The 24,997-nt window shown below is 43.2% G+C and overlaps 1 protein-coding gene across 6 annotated transcripts in view; it reads right to left on the bottom strand.

The window, feature by feature from the left end:
- ATXN7 (ataxin 7) overlaps nucleotides 1-24,997 on the bottom strand; it is a 132,592-nt gene that overhangs the window by 102,117 nt on the left and 5,478 nt on the right. For 4 of the 6 annotated variants that reach the window (XM_077325045.1, XM_077325048.1, XM_077325047.1 and 1 more), the window contains exon 2: nucleotides 1,196-1,288. The exons of 1 other annotated variant lie outside the window; for it this stretch is intronic. The gene's annotated coding sequence lies outside the window, so the exon portion shown is untranslated. Of the gene's footprint in view, nucleotides 1-1,195; nucleotides 1,289-2,819; nucleotides 2,962-24,997 lie in introns of those variants that run through there. One more of the 6 variants, XM_077325046.1, reaches the window with a different exon arrangement.

Here is a 24,997-nt window from a genome sequence, read left to right as displayed (position 1 = left end):
ACACTGTTCAAACAAAATAGGAAATGGGTCAGGGAGTCGGAGAACTTCAGTTAATGTGAAAGCAGGTTCACTGCTTAAAAAGCCAAACAAACAAAAGAACTAAAGATGTACAAAAAACACCACAAACTCTACCCAACAGCTCTGATAGCTGCTAAGCCCATCTCAATTACTATGAAAGTGCTAGCTAAGAAGAGAATGATATTTTAACGCCAACATTAAACCACACAAGGAACAGGGAATGCTGGGCTCCCAACGACAAAACATGCATTCAGGGCAGAAGGTATCTGAATGGTACGGAGTGCACAGTTAATATCCAGCAGACCACATCATGCCTGTCAGTTGCTGGGATTGTTGCAAGGAATGCTGGGTTAGGCGAACCATGGACGAATCCAGCAACGCACTTATATTTTAAGCAAAGGCACTTACGCAGGATCATTTAGCACAGATTAGTTCTGCTTTAACTACTGCAAGATCTTTAGTAAGCACGTTTCTTGTAAATATAACGTGTCCCCATGGGCAGAGATTCTAATAAAAAGAATAGAATAGAAAAAGTAGTTAAGATCAAGAAAACCTTAAGCAGGTTTTAGTACAGTAGCGTAGTCCTCGGTCTTCCTTTTTGCTGCATTTAAATTGCAGCTCCGTATTGTTGCTAATTCTCTTTCTTCCACCATTGCTGGCCACTACTACCTCTGAAGCATCATCACCAATTATAAAATCTCGGCAACTTTTTTTTTCTCCTTCCTTAAGCGCACACACACAACGGGCAATATTATTATTTATTACTTATATCCCGCCGCTTTCCGGAGACTCGCAGAGACTTACACATAAAAGCCCCCATAAAATCCCCACATAAAATCCCATTACACCCAGGGCTCTCAAGCCCCCTACAGCCACAAAAGAATGGTGGCCTAAAAATCCCTCCCTTGAGCAGGCCTCCCTAGAAGTGGGGGGTGTAGGCTTTCACCTTGCACCAAGTCTACTTTTCCAACATAGGGACCCATTTCCTGCACCCTCAACTTGAGCCCCTGGAATCTCCCAGCAGGAGTACAGCACTGAAGTACACCTGGTCTCACAGATCAAATGAAAGTATGATCCGTACAATCATTATGTCCTTTGTGTATTTTGCATCTGAAGTGCAGATTACAATACCTGAGGAAAAGGATATATGTATCTATAGGTTAGTGGGTCACAGTACCTTAAAAGTCTGGTATAACTCAAGGTTGGGGTATCAATTGATCATCATCTGTCTGGATTGTGGAAATTTCCTCTCTCTTATAATTGATTAAATCTGCAAAGAAAGACATAATAACAATCAACTCTTGCAATTTTATTTTCCTGGAAGGAAATAAAAATTAATTGAAGTGACCCTGACCTCTCCTATTTGCATACCACATAAATTCTACTCCCAACGTCTGTCTCCACTTGTTAGAACATAATTGGTTGAAGTTCAGCTCCCATCATTGTATTGGAACTATAAAGATTTAAGTATTCCAATTTTTACAACAAAGTGAATCTTGCAAACAGACAAAAACGACAATTTCATGGCCCCAAGTTACAAAAGTGAAAGATGGAACTTGGCCCCAGGAGGCTAAAAACTAAAGCAATTTTACTCCCCCCCCCCCTTTTAGGTAGAGCTGTACTGTAGAAATATCGGAGAATAATGTCTAAGAATGTCATAATTTATGGCGACAGAATGTCAGCAAACTCCCAGAAGTAGCCCAAAACAATGAAGGGGTCTTTAATTTATAGTCATGGCATTTGATTGTCAGCAGATGACTTTCTGTATCTTTAATGCAACAATCTCAATGTCCTGGTAATGAACAACCTGTAGAACAAACTCTTTCCACAATCAAGGGCACTCAAAGCATTCCTGCTAGTATTTGACTTCTCCATTTGATGTTTCTTTCTCTGTGTAATTACAGCATATAGACATCCAGGCCTCTTATTTTTGCCCTAACAGTCAATCACAGGCCATTGTCAGTAGCAGATTCATCTCCATCTGCAGTAATTTTCCTTTTAACTTCCAGATAATCTTCAGAAAGAGACAGCATAGTTAATGAGATAATGTCTTTGCATGCAGCAATTCTGCTCTTTAAATAAATACAGCTACCTGAAGAGCATAAACATGCAGGCTACAAAAATGTACACTCTGAAGCTACTGAAAAGCTTCCTTCATTTGCTCATTTTCAAACATCTGAAGACTCAACAAGATAAACAGTCAATTTTCAGAAGACACTAAGAAATTTAAAACATGCACCGTTCAGATGTCATGCCACACTCTGTATACAAAGAACAAAATGAAAACTTTGGCTTGCATGCTGGAGCGCCTGATAATCTTCTTTTCCTTAATCAAGAATTATTATATTAACAGCTCCAAAAGATCTACAGAAAAGATAGCTAACAAAGTCACTAAAAACATTCACTACAGTCAGTATATTCTCACATAATTGGTTGGACTATATATATATTATATATATATATCTTTCTCTCACATACGTACAAAAACAAGACGCCGAAAGGCATAAACAAAACATGAGGCTCATTCACACGCAACTGAAATGGAGTTAATTATAACAGAGCACATGGATTAAAAGAATCTGCAGAATCTATTGTTAAAGCTGCATGCGGAAGACGGTGGATTTTTCTAAGTAAACAGTTATGGCTACCCTGAATAGGACATTTCAGATGAGTTCCCTGATGTTTCAGGACTGTAAATTATGGCAGATTTATCTGTACAGCTTTAATTTACTTTGAAGACAAAAGGAAAACAGAAGCCAAAATCTTTTCTTGCTATTTATGTGCCGTACACCACTACTAACCTTAAAGAAGAGGTTTGTTCATTTTACAGGTACATCGTCACATCGCTATTCTCAATGTAAACAAAAGAGAGAGGCATGCACCCCAGGCTAAGGATGTCAGCATTTTTCAAACACCTTTCTGACTGTTCCATTTTATGGTGATGCAATTTGACCTACATTTTCAGTGGCCAGAGAGAGACGGAGATACAAAGGGAGGTGGAGATGGCGGTGGGGGGGGGGGGTACAGAGAGAGAGAGAGAGAGAGAGAGAGAGAGAGAGATTGAGATTCTTTACTCACAATTCTACTAACTGGGGTTTTAATTGACGGTACAAAGGGTCAAAAACAGGAACATAGATAAAACTATTTCAAGGGGAGCTATAATGTGCTCAGAATACAAAACTAAAAAGCAGTGGGAGGCACAGAGTAGGCATAGAATTTTTGATCTAGTGACAAAATGTAATGCCCTCATTAAGCAAAGTAGCATGTAATCCTAGAATGAATGTTGAAATGTAGATGCCAGAGATAGGCAGCATTATTTTTCCACCACAGCTCTCATCAGAAGAGGCATCGAGCCCCTTTGGACAAATGCACACATTCATACAGCAGAATTCCAGCACTGCTAAGATCTCTTCTCTGTTGTCAGAATCCTAGAAACACTTTTATTAAAAAATACGGCTTTATGTACCCTTCCACTGTCTTTATATTAGTCTTACAGATTACAGTATCTTCATGGGAATTGCTCCCTTGAGTCACTGATCTAAAAATTATATTTACATATTCTACGATCCACCGGAGTCATAAAGCATACGCACAAAACAGTCATATAGACAAATTGGATTTTAACTCCATGAGTAAGAGAAAACAAATGCATCCAGATCTGAGTGTGTTCTACTTCAAGGTATTTTTGACATGGAACAAATCTTTTGGCACACCCTCTGGGTCAGAAATGGGGTACAGACACGACGTCTGTAGTCCTGCCCCAGGGAGCGTGCCAGAAGAGGCTGGGGCAGTTGTGGGAAGGCGCAGCAAGAGGTGGGGCCAGCACTGCTGTTGTCTGAGATGGCTGGGGCAGTTGTGGCACAGTGGGGTGGCACAGCAGGAAGCAGGGTCAGTGCCCTTGCTGCCCAAGGAGTTTGGGGTGCCATGACAGGAGGCTGGGCCAGTGCCACTGCAAGAGGTAAGGAGAGGGGCAGGGGAGGGGGTGGTGGGAGGGAGGAGGGAGCCTGGGTGTGTTTCTGAGGGAGGGGGAAGGGACCAGGGAGGAGGACAGGGAAGCAAGAGGTATGGGGGCGAGGGCAGGCAGGATTGGGGGGGGGAGTTTGTATCTGTGTGTGTATGTGTGTCTTGAGAGAGGGGGAGGGACCATGGAGGAGGTCAGGGAAGCAAGGGCAGGGGGGAATGGAGGGGAAGTAGTTTGGGTGTTTGTATGTGTGTGTGTCTGAGAGAGGGGGAGGGAGAAGGACCAAGGAGCCCCAGAGCAGGTATGTGTTCCATATACCTTGTGAGAGTTGAGCTGTCACTAATCTTTTTTTCCAGGCTATGACACACAAGCCACTTGTTCTGCAGCAGCCCAGGAATATCCTTCTTTATCCTGATACAGCATTTCTTTTTGGCACACAGAAGTTCAGATACTTTCACAGGGCTCTTGCATAAGTAAAGGTTTCCTAGATCACTTCAGTGGTGGGATATATTTAGGAAGTTAGCAAATGTTTGTCCACCGACTCACAGAAAGCTTATTACTGCTGCTGAGGTTAAGTAGGATAGCAAGAGAAAAGGAACGAAAAATGCTCCTCCTGTCTTCCCACGCTGCTTCAGCCTACCTGAGAGGAAAGAAGAGGAAAAAAATCTCATGTACTCCATTCCCTAACTACATGTGGAAGGGCAAATAAGCATGAAGCAGCATTTTAAAAAGATTTTGAAAGAGGTACATACAAATTCCAATGTTTATATTTAAAAAAAGATTTAACTGGTATATTCATTAGCTAATTTTCATTTTGTATATGTCTACAAGACGAAGAAGGGAATAAGGCTACCACAAGAAGTTAACACTACAGTTCCAACTAACAGAAATTTAGTTTAGCCTCAGATTTGGCCACAAAACCGTTCATGCCTGTCATTTCTAAACTCACAATGATGTTTCATACTAGGTCAACCCATTGGTCTATCAAGGTCAGTACTGTCTATACACATCACCTCTTACCTGATGGTTTTAACTGGAAATGTCAGGGATTGAACCTATGACATTATGCATTCAAAGCAGATGCTGTATCACATAGACAAGACTTTCTATCTGCCTTAAAGGCTGTAACCATTTAACAGATAAAAGCAGGAAGAGTTGTATGTAATCAAAGGGGACTAATACATGGGGGTAAGACATCTCATGCTAAATATGAATTTAAAGCATAGAGTTTGAAGAAGCTGGATGAATAATTATTTTTCACGCACTTCTTTTGATATTTGATCAGCCAAGGTTGAGGCCAATGTTCCTTCTAATCCCCCACCTGAGCAAAGCAGTTCATATCCTGAGCAGAATATAACTGATGTAATAACAGTGCAAGACCCCGCATAGCTACAGACTACTGCTGAGCAGGGCAGCCTATGTTAATAAGCAGCCACTTACATGCATGGTTTACCGGGAACACTGGTTGAGACTACCTTAGATCTCACCTGAGTTGGCCATGACATGGAATGCTGACATAGTCTGCACTTCTCAAGGCCAACATGCATTTGTCTGTAGTTTGTGCTTTTCAATGCTAATGGGCGTAGAGGGAGATAAAATGTGCACACCATTCCCTCCCAATTCCTAAGCCTTTAGCAGCAGCTTGATATGTACATAACTACAATGGACAATTTTATGTAGCAAAATTAGATAATAATAATAATAATAATAATAATAATAATAATAATAATAATAAATTTATTGTTACAACCCACCCCTTTCTCAAGGTGGGTAACAAATAATAAATAAAATACTACATTATAAACATATACAATATGCAAATATTATCATTAATAGAAGGTCCACTGTCACCTTGTTAAAAAACTGATTCATTCTAAAGCCTTCTTCCTTCAGTGAGACGGGAGATGTAAACATGAGGTAATGATATAACTGATGTTTTGAACAGGGAAGCCAGAATTTTGGTATTGCCAAAAAAATGCCATTTGGGGCTGTATCAACAGGGGCATCACATCAAAATCACAAGATGTCATAGTCCCGTTGTATACGGCACTGGTCAGACCACACCTGGAGTACTGGGTGTAGTTTTGGAGGCCTCACTTTAAGAAGGATGTAGATAAAATTGAAAGGGTACAGAGGAGAGCAACGAGGATGATTTGGGGCCAAGGGACCAAGCCCTATGAAGATAGGTTGAGGGACTTGGGAATGTTCAGCCTGGAGAAAAGGAGGTTGAGAGGGGACATGATAGCCCTCTTTAAGTATTTGAAAGGTTGTCATTTGGAGGAGGGCAGGATGCTGTTCCCATTGGCTGCAGAAGAAAGGACACGCAGTAATGGGCTTAAACTACAAGTACAACGATATAGGCTAGATATCAGGAAAAAAAATTTCACAGTTAGAGTAGTTCAGCAGTGGAATAGGCTGCCTAAGGAGGTGGTGAGCTCCCCCTCACTGGCAGTCTTCAAGCAAAGGTTGGATACACACTTTTCTTGGATGCTTTAGGATGCTTCGGGCTGATCCTGCGTTGAGCAGGGGGTTGGACTAGATGGCCTGTATGGCCCCTTCCAACTCTATCATTCTATGATTGTTTTCAGCCTCAACCACAGACTAGGTGGCACGGCTCTGTTAAGCAGGCCTTGTGGAACTGTCGCTTTCCATCAGGTCTCGATGAGGGCCAAAAAAGCCCTAACCCTCGTTGAAGTCAATTTAATATCTTTTGGGATGGGGATTTTGAGCAAGTTTTGTCCCTGGGGGACACAGGGGAAGAGGCGGTCCTGCAGATATGAAGGTCCCAGACCATTTAGGGTTTTAAAGGTGATAACCAAAACTTTTAACCTAATTTTGTCTTCAATCTGGAGCCAGTGTAGCTGGGAGAGCACAGATCGAATATGTGCTCTCCACTGGGTCCTAATAAGGACCTGCACCATTGCATTCTGGACCAGTTGAAACTTCTGGAGCAGCCTCAAGGGCAGCACTGAATAGACCAAGTTGCTGTAGTTCGGCTTGGAGGTGCCATTGCATAGATCACTGTGGCTAGTTCAGGTCATGACAGGTAAGGTGTGAACTGCCACACCTAGTGATGATGGTAAAATGCATGGCAGGCAAGTTGTGACCTGGGCCTCCACAGATAAGGAGGAGTCCAGGATCACATCCAGGCTCTTGATGGTAGCCTAAGTTGTTAACTGAACTCTGTCGAACTGGGACTTGCTTGATCTAGAACTTGAACAAGAACTAACTTGGGGTATGCCAGCAAAGTTAAAGGTATAGACGGATGGCCAAGCTTCAACAAATATAGTTGGGTGCCATCTGCAAATTGATGACAGCCTTGTCATGAACCCCAATTCATGCCTGTTTCTCTTCCTGCACCCTGGCAAGGCCAGGCGTTGTAAAACTGTAAATCTGTCCTCTGGCTCCATGACTCCTCTGCTTTCCCAGTGGGGCATCACTATCTGCCTGCCTTATCGAACTGCTCCTATGACCTTGCAAAGACAGCGGAGACTCAACAAAAATGTAACTGTTGGAATCAAAGCGGAGCCATCTGGCCCGGCTGGGAATTCTTGCACCTTTGGTGCCCTGTGCTCTCCTGCCCAAATGCCTATGCCCCCCTCCCCTTTGAAAGTGTCCTATAATAACCCTGATGTGCCCATTGTGTCTTTGTAACTGCCAAGATCTTTGCTCTTTGGCTTTTCCAGTGACTCTGTAGTTTCCGCTTAATAAATCTCTTCCTTGGATTTTCAACTGCCTGTTGAATCTTGGATGTTTCTTTACCACGGACTCTACTGGCTGGGCTCAGCTTGATTACTGACAAGCCTAGTTAAAACCTAGGACCAATTGCACTAGGGTGTACATATAGATGTGAAATGACATTAGGGAAAGAATGGCTCCCTGCAGAACCTCGCTTACTTGGGTATGCCACAAGGAGGTTCTCTCCCCTAGCATCACCCTCTGCCCCCCTCTGCCCCCAAACGTGGAGAAAGGATTGCAGCCATTTAAAGGCTGTACCTTGTATCCCCAAGTTGGCTAGGAGCTGGGTAAGTAACCCATGATCGACTGTGTCGACTGTTGCCACTAGAGCTAATAAAAAATCAGTGCCTAGATCCAGTTTTCTCTGGAGATCCTCTGCGAGGATGACCAGAGCTGTTTCTAGGCCGTAAGTCAGACTGGAATGGATCAAGAGCCAATCAAGACTGTACATATTTATGGTCACAAATCCATCTGCTTTATTTAAAGGTACAGAATGGCAAAAAGTCTGCCAATCTTAAAATAAGGTAGCTCTTAAAGGTAAAGGTATCCCCTGTGCAAGCACCGAGTCATGTCTGACCCTTGGGGTGACGCCCTCTAGCGTTTTCATGGCAGACTCAATACGGGGTGGTTTGCCAGTGCCTTCCCCAGTCATGACCGTTTACCCCCCAGCAGCAAGCTGGGTACTCATTTTACCGACCTCGGAAGGATGGAAGGCTGAGTCAACCTTGAGCCGGCTGCTGGGATCGAACTCCCAACCTCATGAGCAAAGCTTTCAGGCGGCTGCCTTACCACTCTGCGCCACAAGAGGCTCATAAGGTAGCTCTTATATACACACTATTCATGCCCCACTAGTCTTTGGCTTACTTAAGACTCTTCCTTTTAAAAAGCTGAGTAGACAGAGATAAAAGCTAGAAGTACATTGCATGGATGTAAAACCTACAAGCATGGTCAATGGCTGCAAGTCAGCAATCATTTAAGCTAAAATCCTACTGTTTCATTCAGCAACTAAGGGAAGACACATGTTATTCTTTCATCTCTCCCGTGTGCCAGATCAGGCATACAGGCTAGTGGAGTATCACACCCCTTTTCATGAGTATCTAGTTAGTATATTATTTATTTCAGCACTGGATTCCACGCTTATCAGCTTACTTCTGTGTGGTTTCTGGCAAAATACATTAAATTTTCTGCTGTCTTCAGCTGATGACAGAATATCCTTCTGGGATCAACTGCGCACTTCCTTTGAACAAACATGCCAATAATTAAACCCTGGTCCAATCGGAAATATTTACTACTGCCTATCTGTCCCAGCTTTTTAGTCACAGATCTCCCAAAACTAGTTTGGAACAATTTCAGCACTGACTTAGAAGGGATACGTTTGAACTGTTCAGGTTGACAGCAATACTTGCTAGAGTCCTCACAGCTACATCGTGGAGGGCCCATATCCAGCCAGTTCTGAGGCAGCTGCATTGGTTACCGGTTGCCTTCCGGATCAGGTTCAAGGTTTTGGTTTTGACCTTCAAGGCCATCCGTGATCTAGGCCCAGCATATATGAGGGACCGCTTTTCGCCCTATATCTCCCGCAGGGCTTTACGCTCTGCGGGGGCTAATCTATTGGTCATTCCCGACCACAGGGAAGCCCGACTGGCCTTGACCAGGGCTAGGGCCTTCTCGGTCCTGGCCCCAACCTGGTGGAATGAACTCCCAGAAGAGCTCAGGGCCCTGCGGAAATTACCAGCATTCTGCAGGGCCTGTAAGACGGAGCTCTTCCGCCAGGCTTATGGTTGAGGCTGGACGGTAAGGAAAATCGCCCCCCCCCCTCACAAACTGGTGGTAGAGAGTGTCAACCCCCTGTAGTTGAGGATGCGGAGATTGGATGAGTAAGATTATGCCATCATTGTTGCTATTGTGACCAATTGGTTACTAACCACTGTAATTTTACTGTTATTGTATGGATTTTAGGGCATGGGGTTATGTAAGCCGCCTCGAGCCTTCGGGGGGAGGCGGGATATAAATAAAACAACAACAACAACAACAACAATAATGAATAAATGCAAAAATTCAGAAGCCTAGGCAAGTCCATTGCGAGTTCTTCCCCAAAACTAAACAGTAGGAGGCTGCAACTAAATATAATTTTGACATAGCATGGTATCTGCAACCATAGCATGGTATCTGCAAGCAATATCCTCTTGTCAACCAACATTTCCTGCTGCTCGTCATTACATATATGGCTAGCAAAGCATTAAATCAACAACAACTTATTCGGAGTCACAGTTGCTACAGCAGAGGTTTTGCAGTTGCTCGTCATTCAGCTTTTTTTCTAATTGCTGTTACTCAAAATAAGAAAAGAACCAGTTTTGGAGATTGACACATTCAAAGTTATAACAGAATTAAATGGAATGAAAAGAACCTTTGCTGCCACCATTGTTATCTCTTTATGACTCAAGTCATCAAATCAGAGATCAATCATTTCTACGCTCAGCATACATGCAACTAGGGGTGGACACAAACTGAAACATAGCAAAATTTATTATGATTTTTGCTCTGTTTGTGGTTAACAAACAGAAGTTTTTGACAGGTCAACTGTCACAAACTTCCAGGAACTTTCAGAGTATTTTGCTTTAGAGCTGGAGCAGAAAGCAGGGGTTTTAAGGGACTCCCAGTTCCTTTAACCCACTGCTTTCTGTTCCTTACAAAAGTCACCAGAACAGCTGAGTGACGGGGAGGAGCTGTCTTATGCAGTCCATTTAAACTTTAAAGGCTGTTTTCCCGGCTTTCTACAAACCTCATTTAATGGGACTGCAGTTCACGAACAAACCTCCTGGTTCAGTTTGGTTCGTGGTTCAGTTTGTGGTTCACCAAACTGCATTTTTCAAGCCTGTGCCCATCCCTACATGCAACTGATTGCCATCTTGTTCCTTAATAAACCTTTCATACAGTATAAAGTATGGCAGGCAATCCCTTGAGTTTCTCGACTAGAGATGAAAACTTTGCTAAATGGCTTCAATTTAAGAGTGCAAAGGAGAACTAATCATTTCTATAAGGGCAAGAACTCATAGTAGGATATGAATCTTTCCAGATTAAATGTCAAAAATAAATTGCTTAGTAAACCTTTGTACTTTTTTTGCTTATTAAATGTTTGTCACTGCATTTGACCACCCACAATAGCAGCACGTAAGAACACCACGGTAGTTGTGCAACACCGTCTCTGTATGTGTGCGCACGTGCAACAACATTTTATACAAGATAGCTTAGTTGTACATACTTCTGTAAATCAACTTTCAGTTTCATACATTAAAGCCCCTGAAAAGAAACAGAGACAGAAAACGAAAGTTTAAGAGTTCACATTTACAAGAAGCTGTTTATTTCATAAGCAAACAAGTCCTTTGTGTATCCTTCCTCTTTCAATGATTAACTTTGGTAATTTTCCTTTCCGGGCCTTTAAATACAAATTTTGACTAACCTTACAAAAAGTTATAGACTTGCTGTGGAACAACTATGCACTCTAGTAAGCGCATAACAAAATGTAAAGTTGGGCCAAGAACCAATGTACCCATGCTGCCTCGTCACTGACTCATAGTCCGCACTGTTAAAAAGCCTTTTGGTGCAGCGGTCCCCAACCTTCATCTGGTTAGGAACCGCCTCCGGGGGTGGGGGAGAGCCAGCGGCCCGGCTACCGCAGTTGCTCAAAAATGCGCATGCGCGTTTTGGCCGCCAGGTGGCGCTAACACCGATGCGCAGAGTTGCCGCGCATGTGCGTTTTGGACGCCAGGGGGCGCAAACGCGCATGCGCGGCAGCTCCGCGCATGCACGTTAGCGTCGCTGCCACGCTGGCTGCCGCGCCGGCTGCCATGCTGGCCTCTTTCCTCCCCTCTTGCTGCAGGGGGGAGGCAGGCGCGGCCGCTGGCGGCCCGGTATGATGGCCTTTGCGGCCCGGTACCGGGCCTCGGACCGGGGGTTGGGGACCCCTGTTTTGGTGAATATCATAAGGGTCCCATCTTGGGCCAATCTTTCTCAGCCTAACCTTCCTCAGAGGGCTGTTGTGAGGATAAATGTCCCTGAAGACAAGACAGGATAAAAATGAAATGAATAATACATTAGGTTATCAGTCAATTCAGCTTAGTTATACCTATTCCTGGGAGACAGACTAATAAGTAAGAAGAAGAAAATCCCTGGAGTAAAAGGGAAGGAGAGGAAACTCGGAATTGTCATAAAATTGTCGCATTCGACGTAGAAACTTTACAAAAAATGTTAATTAAAGTAAATGCTTTACACATGCGTTTCTAACGGAATACTAAGAGGTACCTTAAGACATACCAACCATTCAATGCCATTCACGTTGAGTTTCACTTACTGAATCATTAAAAATGTATGCATTGCCCAGTGGTCACATAAAGGCCACAGTTCTAATTGTATTTAACTCTCAAGGAGGTTCCTCTGAAAAGGGAAGCTCAGTGGCACTGTACTCCATTAAGGTCCCTCTCCTCCACAGTCTCCATCCCCAAACCTCCATGAGTTGCCTACTGTTGTGGTTATCTATATGTTATGGAAATACTTTCGTTGTATTGTTATACGTTCTATGTAAACTGCCCTGAGCCTCAGGGGAAGGCAGTATATAAATATATAATAAATACATACATAAAATGGTCATTCCTTTATCACCATTCCACCCTATTTAGCATGTCTGTCTTGACATCTATGCCAAAAAGGATACAGCTGGGAGTACGAGGCTTTGGTGAATACACTAGAACTAGATGCCCAGAGCAACTATCATGGAGTAAGAGATATCATAACCCTTGTTGGTTTACATAAAATGTTGCTTCCACATTATCTGAACAGTGATATTATTCAGCAAAGAAAAATTGGGCACTTCTGTTTCTTGAGCTTGTGCCAGCCTCTTATGAGACCCACATAGAGCTTCATATCCCCCAAAGGTAACAACTGACTGAGATCCCCTACAGTGCGCTCTGGAGAGTGGTCTCTTGGTATAGCGGGGGGGGGGGGGGAAACAAAAAGATGAAACTGCAGTACTGAGTCCTCTGCACAGTTGACCATAATGAATAGATGGTGATTTATGAGTGCTTAGAATAGCATGAGATATAGTTGGTCACAGGGTAGTATGGAATAGCAATGGTTGCACCCCACCCGTGGTAGAACAAATTGGATAGGGAAAAGAGGAATAAGTAGAATCCATGCTGAAAGCAGAAGTATAGCAAGTATAGAGGTCTAACAGCAGGATTGGTGGTGGTGGTGGTGGTGGCAAGGATTGTATACAGTTGACCGCTGCAGTAGCTTTGACAATATTAGCGGCTGTAGTGATTGCAGCATCTTACAGCTGAGAGAACAGGTGGGTAAGGCTGAGTCAGTATTTTGAAGTAATAAAACCTGAGGAAGGTATGCATACATTATTCACAGTACGTTGAATGCAGAAAGCAGGAAACAGCACCGGTCTCTCTCATCGTAGTATGGACTGGAAAATTATGGTTTAGGATTCGGAGTGTTCTTGGCCCCCACCAAACCCTGACTCCCAGTGACTGAACCTCCTGAAATGGACTGCTGTTTTGCTTCAAATGGCAGCCTAAAATGACTTCCTGCCAAACAGCTGATGGGCTCGGGGTATACTGACCTGGCCTGGTGAATCCAGGGCCTGCCAAACAATTAATCATGCTAAGAGCTCATTCTCCACATGATGGGCTTGGGGTGTGTGCTGGGCTGTGGAGCAGCCCAGCAGACTCCACCCAACAACTGATTGTGTGGAGAGCGAGCTGTCCTGGGCTGTCCCAGAACCGCCATTTCAGCATTCCAGTTCCCTTCCCTCCCTTTGAAAGGGAAATGAACCAGCACGCTTAAATGGTTTGCAGCCATTTTAGCCCGACAGCAGAGTATTTGTGCCTGTCTCCTGTCGGCCTAAAATGGCTACCAGCCAAATCCCAAACTGGAGAAAAGTCTATAAAAGGTTCAGGGGAGGTGCCCCTGACAGACCTCAGTTTGGGAAACCCAAACCAGAGTAATTTTGTGGGGAATTCTGGTTCATGCCATCCTCAGATAATAAAGGAACTGATCTTCTTGCCAGTACGGAAACAAAAAGTATTGCACTGAAGTAAATTTTTCTTTTCACATAATCTATTATGGGGGGGGGGTTGATTTTACTAGTTCTAGGTCAACTTTTTTGGGATATAGGTACCAAGGTGATTGGTGACACACTAGTTAGAACCAGCCACAAAACATCAGGAAGTGGGGATAGGCATAATGCTAATAGTAACTTTTCAAGATTTCAGGCAGCAGCTCTATTTAACCGTCTTAAATAAGCGTATTATTTAAAAATATATATGTTCTTGTATGAACACAGCTTACCTTCAGTCACAGAGTGAAGATATTTATACCGTAGTGGTAGCTGCTGCCAAAGCAATTCCCCCCCCCCCCAATCTCCACAGTCATCAATAGGCAACCAGAAGCCCTGATGGGCAAAAGCCCTACTTTACCTGGCCCACTTTCTAAAAATACTTGGGACAAACCAGGAAAGCTGTTGATGGGCACCACACTGGGAACTCCTGTACTAGACCTTGATGGGGATCAAAGCATCAGGGTGAAGCGATAATTCTGCTTTCCCCACCTGAGACCACTGCAACACAAGACATGGTTCTGCCTTGAGAAAGGTTCTTCAAAAAGCCTTGCAAGGGGACTTCAAGACTGGCTCACCCTGCACCATGTTTGACACTGGTAGCAAGTTGGCCAACATGGCCAAATCAGGCAGTATAGCCGGTGTTGAAATGGACATGGAAGGAAACTTTACAATGCCACATTAAATTCCTTTGAGCATTCTCTTGTCCATCTCAGCTGTCGCTGTGGCTAGTCCACTCGTGTCTCTGTGGTACGTGGCCAGTTTTGAGCACAGTCAGGATGTTTGTCGATTAACTGTCCTTCTGTACAAACAGCTGCACCTGGAACTGGAGACATCGAAGCTGCTTGTCGAACCCCAGCAGAGGACAACAGATGCAGAATACACTCAGCACAGGGAAGCGTTTACCAAATTAGTATAGGCAACATGGATTGTTCCCAAAACAGGAACCAAAGTTTGGAGATACAGTTCCTTGGCTTGTAAATCTGATGCACTGAGAGCAGGAGTCAAAGTTACTGCTTTCTCCTAGGCAGAATGTGTGTAGGTTGTGGCTGTCGGACTGCAGCAGCCTCAAGCCCAAGGATAGAGAAGGGAGTGGGGCAACTAACTCTCTCACAGTATTTATGTATATTACACACATACACATGTATGGCAGGGAAAAGACTAGCATTCAAATTGCTGAAACTGAAGAGTGCCAATTAAAAAACTTAATCCTCTAAAGCAGTGGTCCCCAACCTTTTTATCACTGGGGACCACTCAACGCTTGACAATAATACTGAGGCCCGGTGGGGGGGGAAGGATTGCCGTCGGCAATCAAGTGAGCACTCCAAAGCGCTGGGACTCCGGGGGGGGGGGGCGGGGAAGCCAAGGCGGCACTTCTGCTAAGGGAGGCGGGGTGACTGGGGCGGGGGAGGGAGGCACAGCCATCGGCATGCCAGCGAGCGTAGGCGCCGAGCTCTGAGCCTGCACATGTGCGCCTGCCGGATCGTTGATGAAGTAAAAGGCCGGGGGGTGCCCACCTTCGTGGCCCCACTCCAATTAGTCGACGGACCACATGTGGTCCGCTGCCCACAGGTTGGGGATCGCTACTCTAAAGCAGGGGTAGTCAACCTGTGGTCCTCCAAATGTTCATGGACTGCAATTCCCAGGAGCCCCTGCCAGCGTTTGCTGGCAGGGGCTCATGGGAATTGTAGTCCATGAACATGTGGGGGACCACAGGTTGACTACCTCTGCTCTAAAGCAGCATCACAGAAGCTGCTGCTTAATGGGTGGCAGTCAGCAGAGAACCAAATGGAAAAGCATTCATTCTTCCCTTGAGGTATGTGAAGAAGGACATTTTCCTCCCCAAGGGAGGGGACACGAACACTTGTTCTTTAACTATAACTCTAGAATTTCTGCACTGGCACAGAACTTTTATGTAGGACCACACTGATTCCACGAAGAAGAATTACTCCTATCTATAGGATGACAGTTATTTCACATCATCACATAATATAATATTGTAATACGTAAAAATGAGCTTGTCCCATTCCGGGACAGGCTGTATCTCAAGTTGAGACCTAAGCTTGTTGCAGAATGACACACCTTGTTATGCCTAAAGAGAACAATACAGGAGTTCCTCACAAATACTACCAACGTAATTGCAGGGTTTACTTTATTGGGAGAGAAAAAAAAGAAGAAGAAGCAGGCAGACAAGGAAGGTCCTAATTGCTTCAAAGGCAATGCATGAAGGACTGCTCCTGCACAACCCTCAGTTGCAGAGAGCCATGGAGAAGGTGAAAGCATCTTTCCCATCAGAGCCAAAACCGAAAATCATTTTCTCATCAATGTAAACTGTTCATCTATGCCAACTTTTAACCCTTGTGTCTAAACAATAAAACTGGGACCTCAGTATTCACAAGAAACATCACGTCTTCAGAAATGTATGAGCACAACAGACACTTTGGCAGCTTTGCAGCAAGCACGCTCATGTCCTAGACCAGAGTTTGATCAAGAAGAAATGGTACATGGCTCCCTAAACCAGCAATTAAGGGAAAACGGAGAAGCTTTCCCTCAAGCTTTGATCCCCTGCCGGCAGATGACAGCTGGCTCAAGAAAATCTGGAATAGCAACTGAATTTCAGGTATCATCAATTCTTATTGCCCAGGAAGGCCAGTATTTCAGCCCTATTTTTAATGTATAGGGGAGAGAAAGGCTCAGCTGAATGGACTGAGGCCATTCTGGTGAATGTTCAACAGAAGACGCTGGGGAAAAAAATCCAGATCTCTAGGAAACCACTTATATATTTTTCATAAAAACCCCAGACACACTAGAAATCCAACAATGAATTCCACTTCAAGGAAAGCTGCAGGTAATATCTAGCAATAAACTTCTCTATAAAGGAACTGTGGTTTTAAAACTGGAGGGTATGTCCCCCCCCATCTTTATAAACAGTGGCAAAAGGCAGATTAAGAACAAAAAGAGCAACACGCTACAACACAACAGCTATGCAGCCTCTTTTCAATCTTAATCAAAAAGAAGTTGCATGCATTATTGCAAGGGCTTTGTTAAAACTGAATTCCAGTCCTAAACCTGCCCTTTTAAGCCCTAATTTTGCACCAGATAACATGAACAACTAATTTAATTTAATACTATCTTCGAAATCAAACTTACAAATTAGAGGCCTGAAAACTGTTTAAAGGTAGGGGTAGTCAACCTGTGGTCCTCCAGATGTCCATGGACTACAATTCCCACGAGCCCCTGCCAGCAAACGCTGGCAGGGGCTCGTGGGAATTGTAGTCCATGGACATCTGGACGACCACGGGTTGACTACCCCTGGTTTAAAGGTAGGGGGGAAAGCCGCCAAATAATGAATTAAGCATAAGAATCACAAGAATATTATGCACTTCCCAGGGGCAGATCACTGTCCTTTCTACACATTAACAGATGTTTGGGCAGGAGGAGATCTTTATTTTTTTGCTATAATTCATTGCTTCCTCAAAGAGCTTCATCTCAGTGGCAAAGCACAAACTACTGACATATTCCCTTAAAAGCATCTCAAGATGCAAAGGCTGAGAAAGGGCTGCAGTGATAATCTTACAGTGTAACTGCCAATCAGACCAATAGCCTGAGTCAATCTAGGTAAATTTTATATGCACCGGCTTGATATTTAAAAGGAAGAGTTGCTAAATATATAAATATAATAATAATAAATATAATAAAAATAAAGTGCAAGCTTATTTGATCATCAGTCTAGCACACTTAAAACATACAGGCTACAACCAACTTCACATACTTGGCAGTTACTTTCTTACATCACATTATCCAAGAAAGTATGATCTTGTTATTATTGTTATAATGTTATTATCACCTGTTGCCGTATGTTATCTGTATCTTTTCCTGTTTTCTGTAAACTGCCCTGAGCCCTCGGGGAAGGCGGTATATGAATATAATAAACAAACAAATAAAAATCTACAGTTTCAGGCTCCAACAATGGCATTGCACCTTAATTTTTCTGGTGGGACCTAAAGCTCCGGTGGTCCTCGTGCCTGTAAACTCTTTTACAGAGTTAAGAGAAGGAAGGTGGGAAAGGAGGTGTCAACCCTTAAAAGGAATGCCATGCAAAACTTCTAGAACAGAGCTAGTTTGTTGCTAGGATCTCTGTAGCTCTCCCTTGCCTTTATTGGAAACTTCTGCTCTCTCCTGCCAAACCAGGAAAGCTGAAGGCAGGCAGGCAGGCAGGCAACTGTCTGGTAGGCAGGCAAAGGTAAGATACTTCCCTCCCCACAAGGGCAGGAGGTAGGACAAATAAATCAGGCTCGGAAAGGAAGCAACAAGTATTTCAGTCTACAAGCCAACTTTCACTGGCATTAGACTCATTCAGAGGATAAATAATACAGTATATTCAGGCTTGGCACACTAACTATATAGCCAAGATTATGATCCAGATTTATGCAATCACTGAAGCAGGAGCTCCTATTTTAAATCTATTTAGCCTTCTCCCCAAAAGGACTCTATTATTATTGATTAAAAAGAGAATGATTCTTGGATATTTTTCTTCCTACACTTTTTTCCTAGGTACATAGCAGTCTAGTGGCCTGTCTTACAAATTAGCTTAAAGAAAAAAAAGGCTTAAATCTGCAAAAGCCAATGCTTCAATACACGTTTTCAGGGTATTGCAGGGTTCTTGTTGACACAAACTTAATATGGCTAACCCACTGGAATGCATTACATTAGACACTGTGCAGGGGGTTAGACTAGATTACTCTGGAGGCCCTGTGATTCTATGATTCTAGACGCAGTTTGTTGAATCAGCGCTGAATCAAATGGTACAGTGCTTTTTATTACACAGAGTACAATGCTTTACAGAGCACCAGAAGAATGTCCTGAAGGATTTTACAATCTAAAATTTGAGACCAGAAAGAAGACAAAAGGAAGATGGAGGCAAAGAAACACTGGGGAAGAATGTGTGCTTGTTCCAACGATACGTACATGGGCTTAATTCCTGTAGAGTTAGGTAACTAAGAGGTTGTGCAAAAATCATTAAGTTTTTCCTGGGCTGTGACTCTTCAGGAAAACATCCTCACATTACGCAAAACATTTGGTGTCCATCTGAAAGAAGTGGAAGAAGCAACTCTATACCTTAGGCAGGAAGGCATTCCAGAACCTTGAGCCAACTGCTGTAAAGGCACTGCTATTCACAGCTAACTGATGTCTTTGCCCCTGACCTGATGAATTTAGGGATGCCAACTGGATGGTAAATTTGCTCCATTCACTTAACAGAGGCATAAGATGGCATGGAGATAAATGACAGCACCTGATATATAACATCCTACTAACGGGACATTCTACTCCAGGCTACTTGGCAACCCCATTTGTAACTTAGAGGCATCAGTAAACTTGCTTAATGTGTTAGAGGGAGCAACCTGTACTTGGTATAGATAGGGATGCCAATCCTCCAGGTGGCAGTTGGAGATTTCCCAGGTGAACTCCAGCCAACTGAGACCAGTTCACCTGGAGAAAATGGCCATTTGGAATGTGCACTCTGTTATTATATCCCACTGAAGTCCCTCCCCTTCCCAAACTCTGCCCTCTTCAGGCCTCATCCCCAAATCGCTAGGTATTTCCCAATCTGGAGCTTAAGCATGGATGACTCTGGGCTCTTTAACTTTTGGCCATCCTCCAAAGTCTAAAGCAAAACTGAGTCCTCCATTGTACAAAAAGAATTCTACTTAACAATAAGCAATACTATAGTAAAGGCAAAGAGACAAAAGGATTGTTGAAACACTACAAGCCCCCAAAAGTGATCAGCCTTCACAAAAGGAGGAGATCAGGGCCCTGACGGAGCTTAAACAGTTCCGCAGGGCCTGCAAAAAGGAGCTCTTCCGCCAGGCATTTGGCTGAGACCAGACGTAATCAACAGCGACCGAAGGGCCCCTGCTCCCCCCCTCCCGCTCCCCCTCAGAATTCCACCAATAAGCTCTGGACCTGTTTGTACCGTTACATTGTTGTATTGTTATATTGTACTGTTACACTGTTATCTGGTTACAACTACTAGTTATTATTATAAGGTTATTCACATGTTTTTATAGACCGTTTTATGTATTGTTCCCTGTTCTTATGTAAACTGAGCCTCCGGGGAGGGCGGTATATAAGTATGATAAATAAATAAAATCATTTGTAACTATGAACATTGAGCAAAATGACCAAAGGAGGATCAGTTTTTATATTTTATCTTGCCTGGTTGTCCGGAGATGATCTTTGTTCACCAAAGGTGGCCACAGAAATGGCTACTTATGAGCATGAATAAATGTACAGAACACTCATCTGCATGCCTTCATTCACTAACCACAGCCATATTACATAAAATCTCATGCACTTTACACCAGTGGTCCCCAACCTTTTTGAGGCTGGGGACCGGCAGGGCAACTGCCCGCCTACGCATGCCGCGCCTGCGCCCGCTCATTGCACATGTGTGGCCGGGCCGCGCATGCGCGGGCGCGGCCCTGATTCCCTCTCCCCTCCCTCCCGCAGTAAGAAGTTTCCCAGGCCACAAGCTTGCGGCCTGGGAAGTTTTTTACTGCGGGGGGGGCGGGGAGAGGGAGCCGCGGCCTGGAACCATGGCCTTCGTGGCCCGGCACCGGGCCGCAGCCCGCGGGTTGGGGACCACTGCTTTACACCACTGTTATCCATACAGGCTAACAATGACCCTGAAAATAGAAGCCTCCATAGGTAAAGAACTCATCAGCTGATTTTCAAGTCTTATTTTCAGTCCATGTACACACATATATCTTCAAGACCCTTTAAAATTATTTTCATATATATATATACATATATACACATATACATATACATATGAACATTAGTAGTAGAATGTTATTTCTGTTAATGCCCTAGGAGGACTTATTCCTGGCAAGTCTTTTTCTTAAACGTTACCAACCCACCTACCACCCCAATAAAAAACACAGATCTTTTTCTTGTACCAAACTACAGTTATTGGGTAAACTTCATTTGCTGGGTTTTATTTATTTTTGTACATGGTTGGTGTCCTAAAAACAAGTTGACAGTCTTAACCAACATTGGTCATGAATCATTGGATACTTCTGATCTAATTCGAGGGAGGGGGGAATAGAGGCTTTATCTTCTGTCCAACATTCTCTTAAGGTTACTTTTATTAGTTCTTCACAATCACTGAAACAGCTAAAGAATGCAACAATGCAGGTGTCTTTAGGGCCAGGAATGAATTCCATAAAATAAATACAGATGGCTTAAACAAATTAACAATGCTGCACACCACACAGGGGATTCTGTATCCTTTCAGATAAGGTTGGGTTTTTTAAAATTCTAAAACACCTTTAAACAACCAAACCAGCTATGACGGTAGAACAGCAGCTGGCAGGTCAAGGCTACCCAGTGCTTTGCAAACAGTGCCAGATGTGCAATTATCTGCTTACTAGGCAGAAATTGTGGTTAGGTGCTCATTGCATGGAGCTCTTAGCTCTTCAGGAGCATATTCATTCTCTTGAGGTTAGGGCTGCCCACCTTCAGAACCCGCAAGAGACAAGAGAGTTATATGGATGAGACCTTCAGGGACCTGCTAGGACTACCCTTAGCTGTTATGGAAAATGAGGGTCTCAAAGCTGGTAGGCACTGAGCTAAAGAGGGTAGAAATAATATCTAACAGGTGACCCATTCTTTGTACAGTGTATAGATATCCTCTCATATTGAGGACCTCCTGTGGGTTTGACAAAGAGTTGGGCTTCTGGTACTGGATGATTCCATTTGTGATGGGCATTACAGAAATTTTCAATCTTTCATGGGGTAGCCTGTGTTGATGACAGCTTAGTCTTTATTGGAGCTGTCAGATCCATCAGGATTGGAAAAGCTACCATGCCCATCGAATCAGAACAGAGGTGGCTGAAGATTTTGTCAGAAGTCAAAACCTCTATGTCTAGCGCCTTAGCCAAATGAAGCATCTGCTCCCCATAAAGCCTTAAAGCCTTTCTTGGGGGAGAAATCCCCCAAAGTATTGTCCAGGGAAGTATCCCACATTGATTCCGAACTACAGTATAAAGCAACAGAATACAACAGGTTCAAAATAGCTGGGCATTTGAAAAGTGGCCTAGGTGGATTGATAAAGTGCCCTTGACTAAGCTCAGGGTTGGCCAGTTGATGATGCTCCTCCCACCTGTCGAACTGGGATGGAGACATAAAGTACCTCTACGTTGGATTCATAGGATGCCAACATAAAGGGGGATTGAGATTAGGTCCACAACATCAATTGCCGACCTTGGACATTTATTTATATTATATTAGTTTTATATACTGTCCCTTCCTGCTTGGGGCAGTTTACAATATAATAAACATTTACAATCACAATAAATTCTTAATTAATTAAAATACCATTAAAATAATTTGAATAGTTCAACGCTCTCTTGTGTTTGTAGATGTTCAACTCTGCAGCGGACAGGTGATGTTAATTCTAATTCATTGGAATATGGAGATGAGTAGATTATGTTGGCATTAGTTTGTGTAGGCCTCAACCAAATGCCTGTTGGAAGAGTACTATCTTGCAGGCCCTGCAGAACTGAGATAGTTGCACCAGGGCCTAGATTTTGACCAGCAGCTTATTCCATCAGGCGGGAGCCACAGCTGAGATGGTCCTGGCTCTCGTTGAGGCCAGATGCACCCCCCTCAGTGCTTTTTTCACTGCCTTTGGAGAAGGAGCCCAATCTCTCAAAATGTGGGAATAGGTTCCAAGGCCGGGCCAGGTTCTGATCCATGACAGGAGTCATTGCAGGTGCTGGTTCCTGTCTCAGGATTCTGGAAGTAGAGTCTTTACATTTTGACTTCTTTTTTTTTTGATAGGGGGCTCCAGATGAGATCTAGGAGGCCCTGATGCACCCACTCCCAGTGAGGAGGACCTCTTCTGAGGCAGAGATGTCATTTTAACAATAGGTCCTGCTGGAGCCAATTGTATGCTAGCAGTGCCATCCGGTGGGCAGCGGGAAGTCAGGGGCGCCAGCAGGAAAGGAGCAGAGCAGGGGCTCAGGCAATGTCCCTCAGCAAAAGACTACCACCCCCCCGGCCTCAGTAAAATTGTCAAGTGTTGACCGGTCTCTGGTGATAAAAAGGTTGGAGACCACTGCTCTAGTCCATTAAGAGCTTCATAGGCAATAACTAGTACCTTTTGGTAACTAATTAGCAACCAACAGAGTGCATGAGGAAGGGCTAAAGCGTCTGGGACACTTTAGTTTAGAAAAAGACAGCTAATAGGAAACATGAAAGAGGCTTATAAAATTATGAATGGGGTAGAGAAAGTGGTTAGTCATCTCCTCCCCTCTCCTTCTCCTATAATATTAGAAAGTGGCAGCCAATGAAGTTGACAGGCAGTAGGATTAAGGCAGACAAAAGGAAATACTTTACTCAACAAGTAATTCAGTTTGAGACTTCACTGTCAGTGGACACCACCAATACTCTCAAACACTGCTCTCAAACTCTCAAACAGTCAGCATCAGAGGCAGGCCTTGATCGCAATGCCACTCATGGCTGTTCTGGGACAACCAAACTGCTTGCTCTATAAACAGGATGCTGGACTAGATATCCAATGCAGCATGACTCTATATGTTCTTAGTATTCTAATAGTCAGAAAGGAAGCTAGAATTTCCCTGTATCAGGGCCAACTTGTAAAAAAAAAATTCATTCATCTCTCCAATAAACATCAGTAAACATTAATAATAATAGTGCTGAAACACAAACATGTTAATCTGCAAATGTGGCTGCTGAATACTTATCGGATACTCTCTACATATACAAATAGGTATTTATTTATTGAGAAACTGTGTATGTTGTCATCCACGAGACAAAAAAAAATACACTGAAGTCTTAAAACAGTATAAATGTATCAGTCATAAAAACAAACCAAGATAAAATAGCAGCCTAAAAAGAATATTCATAAGCAGGTTCTCAGCTTAAAAGCAGACCATAAGAACAACTTTAAAAGCTGAAAGCCCTTAGTTAAATGCTGGGGTAAAATAAATGTTTCAGGCTGTGGTTAAAAGAGCAAGATAGGCAAGAGGAGAGCTTCTAGGGGGAGAATATTCCAGATGTGACATGCCACCCCTAGAAAGGTCCTGTCTCTGGTTGCCACATGCATCATCCTCAAAGGTGAGAGCACAAGAGGGGAGGACTTAAGAAAAGGATATTTACTGATGGGCTGAAAGGGATGTGAGGAAGCAGCCTTTCAGGTAAGTCACTCCCAAGATACTTAGGATCACACAGGTAAGAATTAAGTACAAAATAGACAGTACTGAATAATGATCAAATATTTGACATCCAATGAGATTCCAATATCTGTTAGCTATTTCAACATCTGGCAGTATTTGTCACCTCAAGTGTTATGGCATATTTAGAAACAAACTATTCAGTGTTGAGCATTTAATATTTGTATTGGACTGCATTTAAATAGTAACCATGAGACAGAATATGTTTTGATAGTGTGATCGTTGATAAACCATAGTTATTTCTATTTCAGCAGAATCTGACTGTTGACAGCAATGATTCAGTATCTGACAATATGACAGTTAACAGTTTGTGAGATTTCATATTTGAAACTTGCCAAAAAGATGCTAACAAATATAAAGCACACACATTTGATATAATGTCAAATTAAATATTTAAAAAAAACTCCAACATTTATAATTTCGCAAAAAGTCCATTAAATATTTAGTTTGGAATAACTCTAGGATTCTCAAATAGTATTCATAAAATGTCACTTTCTACCTATGCATGCTGAAATGCTAAAATCAGTATTATATAATACTGACTGAGACTGCACTTCACTGTTTGCAAGACCATATTTTTATCATTCCACATGTACGCCACTGTGGAGATGTCATTGAATGTTTCATTGTGGGCAGAATTATGGTCACTTATATGATTTTGATTTAACACTCACTTTCTCAAGAACCCCTGCAATACCACAGCATGGCATGGATGGGGTCTCATTAAAAAGTTTGTAGCTTAGAGGCTACCTTTTGAGCTAAACATTTTGACCAAACTAACTTCATTTTTTCCTCTCATTGCTCTGAAGTTACTTCTTGGCTTTTATTTGGAACCCTAGAAATAGCCTAATTTTTTCTTGTGGTTATAGCACTTTCCAATGGGTACTAACAGAAGTGTACATG

This window comes from Paroedura picta, chromosome 3 (assembly GCF_049243985.1).
Source record: "Paroedura picta isolate Pp20150507F chromosome 3, Ppicta_v3.0, whole genome shotgun sequence".
NCBI classification, from domain to species: Eukaryota; Metazoa; Chordata; class Lepidosauria; order Squamata; family Gekkonidae; genus Paroedura; species Paroedura picta.
The sequence above is the reverse complement of the archived record's forward strand: the minus strand, read 5'-3'. Positions and strand labels throughout refer to the sequence as shown.